The following is a 10,013-nucleotide window of genomic DNA, read 5'->3' as shown; positions in this document are numbered from 1 at the left end:
CCAAGAAAAGTGCAAACATATGCAATTTGAAGAGTCCAGTTGGAGACAGATCATGGAATAGCATTAAATATATGAGTTATTTTGAAATCAGTTCCTATGTATCCAAGCATCTTAAAATTGAAGCCATGACCTGACTTTCAAGATTTCTTAAATAAAAAATAAGTTATTTTTCCAATGCAGTGAATGGGTTAGTACTCTCCACTGTTATGACAAAAGCATTGTAAAGAAAATGTGCTGAATGATTCTTGATCCTAATGCTACATCACTTCCGGTTCTGATAAAAGGATATTTATTACAGTGGTGTTGGGAGAGTGCTAAATGACCCTAGGGGAGTGACAGGCATGAAAGGAACTTTCCAGGAGCAATTTATTCAACAAATATTTATTCAACAAACATTCATGGAGTATATAGGGGATGCCAAGCTCTCTTCAAGGCAATCTGCCCTTATTATATGCTTCTGTAACCAAATGTCCTCTCTAGAGATACAGATGGAAAATGCCTGAGTCATGACTGAATTAACTTCTGTAATAACTTCTTGTTTTCTCCTTCACTTGGTCCATGTGTGATTTTCATATATTATTGCATTGAAATATGTATATGTTTCTCAAGTGCACATGGAACATTCTTTATGAGAGACCACATGATAGGACACAGAATAAATCTCAGCAAATTTGAAAGGATAGACATAGTACAAAATATGTTTTCTGACTTTAATAAAATGCAATAAAAATAAGTAGCAGGGAAAAAATTGGGAAACTCACATATATATTGAAAATAAGCAACACACTTCTAAACAACAAATGAAACAAGTAGTAACTCAAAAGGAAAATTAGAAAATATTTTGAGATTATGAAAATAAAGACTCAATATACTAAAACTTATGTGATGTACCTAAAACTGTTTTTAGAGGGAAATTTTAGCTGTAAATACTTATGTTAAGAAAGAAGAATATTTCACATCAATAACCTTATCTTCTACCATAAGACACTTGATAAAGAAGAGTGAGCTAATAAAAAGCAAGAGAAAGGAGAAAATAATAAAAATTAGTAGAGAAATGAAAGAAATAGTGAATAGAAGAGAAATAGGAACTGGTTCTTTAAAAAACAAAATTGTGAATCTTTACCTAGATTGACAGAATAAAAGACTAAAGTTAAGGTTATTAAGAATTACTATGAACAGAATGAAGCTTGACCACTACCTCACACCATACACAAAAATCAACTCAAAATGGATTAAAGAACTAGACATAAGACCTGAAACCATAAAATATATAGAAGGAAATATAGGTGAAACACTGCGTGATCTGCACATCAAAGACATCTTTACAGACACATCACCCAAAGCAGTGATAGTGAAGGCAAAGATAAACAGCTGGGACTACATCAAATTAAAGAGCTTCTGCACAGCAAAAGAGACAATAACAAAAACAAAGAGAAACCCCACCAACTGGGAGAACATTTTTGCACCCAACACTAATGATAAAGGACTGATCACAAAAATCTGCAAAGAGCTGATGAGACTCAACAACAACAAAGAAAATAATCCAGTCAAAAAATGGGCAGAAGAGCTAAAAAGAAACTTCTCTGAAGAGGAAATGCAAATGGCCAACAGGCATATGAAAAAATGTTCAACATCACTTGCCATCAGGGAAATGCAAATCAAAACTACCATGAGATACCATCTTACACCAGTGAGAATGGCACATATTAAAAAAACTAGCAATAACAAATGCTGGCGAGGGTGTGGAGAAAAAGGAACTCTTCTGCACTGTTGGTGGGAGTGCAAACTGGTACAACCACTGTGGAGAGCTGTGTGGAGATTTCTGGACCTACTAAACATAGAGCTTCCATATGATCCAGCAATTCCACTCCTAGGTATTTACCCAAAGGACACAGAAACATCAATTCCAAAGAACACCTGCACCCCTATGTTTATAGCAGCACTGTTTACAATAGCTAAGCTTTGGAAACAACCCAAATGCCCAAAAATAGATGACTGGATCAAGAAGATGTGGTACATATACACCATGGAATATTACTCAGCATTCAAAAAAGATAAACACATGCAATTTGCAGCAACATGGATGGCGCTGGAAGGGATCATGCTCAGCGAAATAAGCCAAAAAGAAAAGGAAAAATACCGGATGGTCTCACTCATAGCAGGGATCTAGAAAACTTAAATAAGGGACCAGGAAAATGAATAACTATAAGTGAAAATCAAAATCAACAAAAAACTATGAACCAGAGACACTTTTAGGGGGGCGGGGGCGGGAGGGGAGGGATTGGGGTCAGAATGGGGGGGCTGCAATTGTATGGGGAATATAACAATAAAATTTATAAAAAAAAAAAAAAAGAATTACTATGAACAACGAATAGAACTATAATGAAGAGATTGAATTGGTAACGAAAACAAATTTACTCACAAAGGAAAGTCGAGGCCTATAAGGCTTCACTGCTGAATTCTAATTTTGCCAAAATGTAGAATTCAGTTTCTGTTAAGAGACTAGAACACTTCCCATTCATTTATGAGGACATTACAAAAAAAGAAATTCTCTATCTGCCCCTGTCTTTTCACATGTACTCCTGAAGCTCCATCTACCATGGTCCCCCTGGCTTCTTATCTCCATCTCAACTCACATAATCTGTGGCTTTCACCCTGCCTGCAAAGTGTCAAGGCACTAAGATAAGGTGATCATCAGGCTCACCTATAATAATTTGTTTCCTGTCTCTCAAAGATCACTGACTTTTGATGCCTATGATCAATATCTTCAAAACTGCTGTGTCATTTATTTGGTGCAAGAGCATAAATCCAGCCCCCTTTCTGCCATCTTGGCAGGAGATAGAAGTTTGATGATCACGAAGGGATCAAATGCAGAAGTAGGTGGGCAGAGTCCAGGGAAGCTGCACACTCAGGGGTTGACTCCTACCTGAACTGAAGGAGCAAGAAGGGGGTATTGCAGGGAATTGGGGAGAGCATAGAGAACAGGGCCACCTGGGAGGAGGTGAGACCTGGGGCTTAGGGGTGGTCAGGAATAGTTACTGTCAGAGCCTTGGTGTGTGGAAAAGCTTGCATGGCTGCCAGCCAACCTGGGAAACCTGCTTAGAAGCCCGGCCCACTGCTGACCTCTGTGATGGTGGATTTCAGGAGAATCCTTAAATAATAAGAGTGGCTCACTTTATTGCGTGCAAACCATGTGACTTATCCTGAAAACTGTTTTCCGTCGAGGAATCTGGAAGTTGGGTAGGGCTTGGCAGAGCGTGACTGCAGGATCTGCCCCCAGGAAAATCACTGAGGACTGAGTCCCTAATAAGCTTCCCTAGGTTGCAACATTTCACATGTGCTGTACCAACTTTTTGCAGCCTTAATTCCCTCCCTTGGATGGAAAACCTGGAAGTGTGTGCCTGTTTTTCTCCAGACAAGTACTTTTACTGATTTTGCTTTGTCTCTTTTCACTGACCAAAGCCTGAGTCTTGTGAATTGTTGGCGCTCATCATCAAACTGCAGGCCTTTGGGACACCCGACACATTTGGTGAGTCAAGGACTGAGCAGGTAAAATAAATATTCCAATTTCTGCTTCTTTCTATGGCTGATTTCCTGATGGTAAGCAAGAGTCACCTAGAAAACAGAGGCGCCTAGGCCGTGTAGAGCATACACATGTATCTCCGGAACAGGCCCCCTCCCTGCTCTGTGGCAAAGTCCTGGGGGCTTGCTGGATATAATGCAATGCAAACATGGCCAAAAAATTAATTTGAAATTTTGAAAGTTCAAAAGTTAATATTAAAAAAACTTAATCCAAAATATAACATTAGACTATTGTTTGATCTAAAATTCCATGTAAACTCTTGTTCAACTGTCACTTTCAACTTTCAAATAACTTTATCAGAGAAAAGTGCCTTCAAAGTCAATAGATTCTTTAAACATCACTGTTGAAGAAGACTAGTAAAATGATATTCATGGGATTACTTTAGGAACCATCTAAAGGAAATGCAGTGTTTTAAATTTAATTATAATGAACTTCAATTTCCACCAAGTCAGTACATTAAGCATTTGAATGATATTGGCAATTTTCTTGGCCCTTGGTATCAGCATTAATTTATCCATATGATACAATAAATAGTCTTTGCTTATTACGTGATAAGCACTGAACTAAGTACTCAGAATCCATTTGGGAATTGGATAGTTTTATGGGATGTGGAACTTCTAAGACACATAGGTTAAAAACTGGTGTATGCTCTGCAAAGATAAACTCCTCTTTTGTTTTCCAATACCTCTATTTGGAAAATAATGATTAAGTTAAATTCTTATACTCAGCATTAAATATTCCTGAATCCTCAGTCTTCTTAAATGACTAAGAGGAATTAAAAGTCATGAGAGATTTTCTAATTGAGATGACACTCCAGAGGGACCTGAAGACGTTTTGTGCTAACTGTGATTTCATGGTGCTCTGTCACTCAGTATTGCAGGAATAGGCAGGGTCTCCTGTTCAGCATAGGGATCCTAGGGAGATTCTGGTTCAGAGGCTCTGCCTGTCAACCAACGGCTTTCCTGTGGTTCTCCAAGAAGCCAGGGTATTTATCTGACACATTCCCCTTACTTTATCACCATACCACCACCCCTAGCTATACCTTTGACTCCTGATTATCAAAAAGGAAAACAAACCCAGTTACAATCCTGGCAGGTACATAGACCCTGCAGGGTGGTGTTTTTTTTTTTTTTTTTTTTTTAGTTGTTGTTTGCTTTAGTTTTTTAAAAAAATTTTTTAATATTAATTTTTTAATTTTTTTACATCATTGTTCATTTTTAAACAATATTTGCTTCCCCCCACCCCCTCAGGTGTAGTCCCCATAGAGTTTCCTTCACCAATGCACCTCTGCACTATCACCTTGTTTGTTTTTATTTTTATTGAATTAACCTTGAATTATAACATTATATAGGTCTCACATATGCATCATTATAAATCAGCATAGTACATTATACTCACCACTAAAAGCAGGATTCCACCCTTTACCATAAAATTAACTCCATCACCCAACTAACCCACCTCCTTTTCCCACTCTAAGGACCTCAGGCTCTTTTTTGCTTTCCCACTGCCAGCCTCTGCTACCACCACCTGCAGCTTTGTTTTCCTCCCAGATTTTATTACCCACATGTAGTTACATGTTATTGTAAAAAAGTACAACAACCTGGGCTTGCAATGGTGTCTGAAGTGGAGGGCAGTTGGAAGAGTGAGCTCTTGGCCTGGGGAGCTGATGCTCTGTCCAGGTAGATGCTGTCAGAAGTGCCGATTGGTGTGTGGAAGCCTCCAAGCACACTCCCATTGGAAATTGGGTCCAGGAATCCTATTCTTGCCCTAAAACAGCAACTGGGAAATTGCAGTGGAGAGTGGAGATTGTATGATTTCCAAAGCCAGACATATTTATAGAAAGGATTTGCCAACACTTTGCCAACCCCAGATGATATCATCTGACCAAATGTAAAATAATTGTCATTATTAATAATTTTTGACCTGCAAAACAATTTTAAACCATTTATATTCAAATAATAGTCTTAATAAATATTTTAAACTATATAGGAATGATCAAGAAAACTATATATCAAAATATGTCATGGTGTACAGAGAAACAGCCACAGAATTAAATGAATTTATTAGAGAAGAAAAAGAGACTAAAGGGCCTCCCCGGTGGCCCAGCAGGTTGAGTGGAGTGCTGTGAAGCTGTCCGTAGCCTCTGCAGCACAGGTTTGATTCCCAGCCGGCCAGGGAGAAACCCACATGACGTGGCAGACCTCTCCTGCCTTGCCCACTGCTCCCCTCAGCAGTGTCTTTGGTCTGTCTGCTTGTTGTGCTCCCGGCTCAGTCTCTACTGAATTCTCTCACCCTCCCAGGCCTCTGACCTGTACCCCAGTTCTTGTATAAATAAATAAAATCTTAAAAAAAGAGAGAGGCTAAAAACTAAAGAGTTAAGTGTCCAACTCGAAGTTAAAAGTAAAAGAGAGGGAGTAAACCAGAAGCAGGTAAGGAAATAAAGAAACAAGGAGATGGTGAAGAATTAGAGAGCCAAAAGTAGCAGGGAGAATTAAAAAACAGGAGAAGTTGGGCCTCCCCGGTAGTGCAGCAGGTTGAGCACAACACTGCGAAGCTGTCCGCAGCCTTTGCAGCGCAGGTTTGATTCCTGGCTGGCCAGGGAGATACCCACATGGTGTGGCAGACCTCTCCTGCCTCGCCCGCTGTTCCCCTCAGCAGTGTCTTTGGTCATCTGTCTGTTTTGTTCCCTACTTTGTCTTCGGTGAATCCTCTCATCCTCCTGTACCTCTGGCCTGTACCCCAGTTCTTGTATAAATTAAAAAAAAAATCTTAAAAAAAAGAATTATTAAAAAAAAAAGCAGAAGCCAATTTTTGAAAAGAAAGAAAGTCTACAAACTCTGGAAGGTTTAATTAGGAAGAAAAGAACAAACAATGGAAAGCACAGAAAGGCAAATGAAGTTTTGTGGGGCTAAACGACAGATGAAAAAATCATAACCAAAGAGGTTAGACAACTTCATGCCATTAATTTTGAAAACCTTGATAAAATGGTCATTTTTCCAGAAAAATGTGTGCTATCAAAATTGATTCAAGAACAAATTAATCATTTGCACTGTATGCAAATGTCAACTCATTATGTTGTACACCTGAAGTTAATATAACATTGTATGTCAATTATACTTCAATAAGGAATAAATTGAAAACCTGAAAAAATCTATAGTCATAAAAGAAATTAAGCCAATAATCAAAAGTCATTGAAAAAAAATGCACCAATCTTACATGATTTTACAAGTGAGATTTACTAAATTTCCCATTAACAGATAACTTATCTTATAGGACTGCTCTGTAGATTACTCTGAATTGCAAGAAATTAAGAGACAGAAGAGCCAAGAATGATGTTTTTGCCTAATTATCTATCTCCCTAAAATCAGGGAATAAATCTCCTCTGTGGTGGTCTTAGAGTAAGAGAGTATCTTTCAAACTCAAGCTTGAAAGATCTTTTTTGGATGCATATTTACACCCTGCAAAATAATTTTTCCTTTAATTGCAAAGCTCTTTGTTCTGTTCTTCCCTCCCAAATTTCTTGCCCTCTCTCTAGAGAAGACCTAACCTCCCTGGAATGACCAGCTGCGAGCTTCCATTATTCTATGTATGGGCCTCTGTGTCATGTAATTAAAGTTTGTCTTTCTCCTGCTAATCTTTCCTGTGTGGATTTAATTATTTCCCAACTGTAGGGACCTAGAAGAGTAGAGGGAGATTAGCTTCCTCCCCAACACACCCTAAAGATGAAAAACCCTGGAGGCAGGTTGAGTAAGATAAGGTGGGGGTGGTTGCTGGGCCCTGGAGTGTGAGCAGACCTGACAGGGGCGACCTGGGCCTCCTACTGGCTCTGTTTTCTTATAAGAAGAAACAAAGCAAACCACTGACTGGTGCCTTCTCCTGTCCACAGAGGAGAATTTCTGGGGGCCCGTGCATCCCCAACTTCATTCCCACAGCAGGACTTCTCCGCTGGAGCAACATCAGAACTCTCCAAAGGGCTTGTGGAAACACAGATGCTGGCCCAGTGAAGGCCTGACCCAGCAAGTGTGGGTGGGCCCATGAGATACATTTGAACAGGTTCACAGGGGATGCTGAGGCTGGTGGCCCAGGGAACGAAATTTGAGAACTACAGCCTTCAGTTCTTTCCAAGTAGGCTGGCATCTGGTCTGCAGAAGGAGAGGACAAAAAAGGGGTCTAGTTGTATCCTCTGCACCGTAAGAATTGTTTTGGAATCGTTGTTCAGCACTATGTCGTCTGCCCTGAACTCATTGGGAGGCAAGACTCGTCTACCCCTCCTTCCCCTTTTGCATTGGGGATGGGGTAAGAAGGAAGATGGGGTTCCATGTAACTTAATATAGGGGAAGGGTGGTCAGAAGACACCCATGTACCGGCCGGGATCTGGGCAAGCAGGAGTCTGCCTGGGCAGCAGGAGGGGATCTGTGCTTGCAGGCTCGGGCCTGACTTTTGCTTCTGCGGCTGCATGATGATTGTTACTGCTCACAACCTCAGAGGACTCAGCGAGTAAAGTGGACAGCTTCCCTCAAACCTCACCACTTTTACTTAGACTTCCTAGTGAGCTGTTTCTTTCCCTCTGGCTTCTGAATCTCTGCCAAATTCTGGCTCACCACTTTTGCTCAGGAAACAAAGAGATCTTCCTCAGGCAGGGAGGAAGATAGCATCATAATGGGAAGGATTGCTTAAAAAAGAAAGAAACTTATCTCCCAACTGCTTGGCATTCAGTCCAAGTTGCTGGCTATTAGGAAATGTGGGAGGAGGGAGGTTTATTTGTTTGTTTCATTTTGTTTTCATTTCTATTTGACAGTTGCTACATATATGCAGAGAAGTTAATTATATCAAATTGAATGAGATATCCTTTTTGTTTTATATGGTTGGAATTTTTTAAAGTAGTACTGTAGTAAACCATAGAGATTGGCCCTGCAGCAGGAAGTGGCAGGAAAAGGAAGCTCGTTGAGCCCCAGGGTGGGGAATGGGCAGTGGATCAGTGCCCATCTCACCTCTGGTTGCCCCTGGAATAGTCTGGACCTTGCCATGCATGCCATGAGCGGGTGCTGTGGGATGCATGGAAATAGCTGGAGTAAACGGAGCTCAGAACTCGGCTGCACCTGGTGACGCCCTCGCTCACTGTAACATCTGTCCAGCAGAGAGAGGCCTGTAGTTGTAACACAGATAGATGCTAAGACAACAGTCAGAGACAACTGATGTGACCACACGTGTGGAACAAGTGGCCCTAGTGGAGCCCGACTCACCTGTCCCTAGGACGACTGCCTACTTCCTCCACACCAGCACAACCCCCAGCCAGAAGCATGTGTTTGAGTCTCCCATGATGCACTGGGCAGGAATGCCTGCCTCCTTGGGGATGTGAAGGCTCCTTAGGCTGTGACAATGACACCCCATTGGTCCTCACACACATCCACACGGCCACCCCCACATCACGTCAGGCACTGTGTCTTGCATACAGGGTTATTGTTGTGATAAGCTGATATATTGATTAGAAACCAGCCAACGGAGAGAAGTCACCCACACGCTCTGCTCTGAAGTCCACGTCGACCAAACCAGGCTGCAGGGAGCTGTCACCAGCAGACAAGACTAGATGTGACAAAAAGGTCTTATTCTCTGTAACAGGGACCTCCCACTTCAGCAAAGGGATCTGTGAGCTCCATGACTTTGGGACCATGTGTACCTGGGCACCCAGTGGCTACCACCCCTCTCGTGTGCAAAAGCACATGCACCAAACCAAATACTCATGCCAGGGCTTGACCTGTTTGCGTAAAGATGGGTTCAGTTTGCCTAGATTTCTCCTGCAGGTTTTGAACTTGCCAGTCTCCATAATCATGTCAGTCAAATCATAAAAATCAGCCTCTCTCTTCTCTCTCCCTTTCTGTCTCCTCTTCCTCCTCCTCTCTCCACATCCTGTTGTCCTATTTCTCTGTGAAACATGACCAATACCCATCCCCAGAAATCACACTTGGCCTCAGCCCAACTCAGGAACAGCAGGATGACATCAAGGTTAGGAAGGAGGGAACGTGTAGGAGGGACCTCTCAGAGACCGGGGCACCCCCCTGTGTGCTTGTGCATCTTGCAGAGGAGAATCCAGTCCTTTTGTCAGATTTTCAAAAGATCAGACTGTGGCCTGAAGAAGGTTAAAAAAAAATGGAGGTTGATATATAAACATAGAAAATGGAACGCTTTTGAGGAGGAAATCAACTTAACAGGTTAAGGAAAATGAGGATAGATAACACGTACAGGTCAAAATGGAACTAGAATCCAACACCTGAAGAAGGTAACTTCTTTCTCTCTCTCAATATATATAGATAGATTCTTGCTTGTTTGAAAACTCAGATCCTTAAACAAGACCAGAACTGCATTTTTCGATCTTTGGGCATCTGTTCCAGCACTCTCCACATCTAGAATCTGCAGACTTCTTGAGTCAGCA

This window comes from Talpa occidentalis, unplaced genomic scaffold (assembly GCF_014898055.3).
Source record: "Talpa occidentalis isolate TD23 unplaced genomic scaffold, MPIMG_talOcc4v2.1 talOcc4.7, whole genome shotgun sequence".
Taxonomy (NCBI): Eukaryota; Metazoa; Chordata; class Mammalia; order Eulipotyphla; family Talpidae; genus Talpa; species Talpa occidentalis.
Note: the sequence above shows the minus strand (reverse complement) of the source record.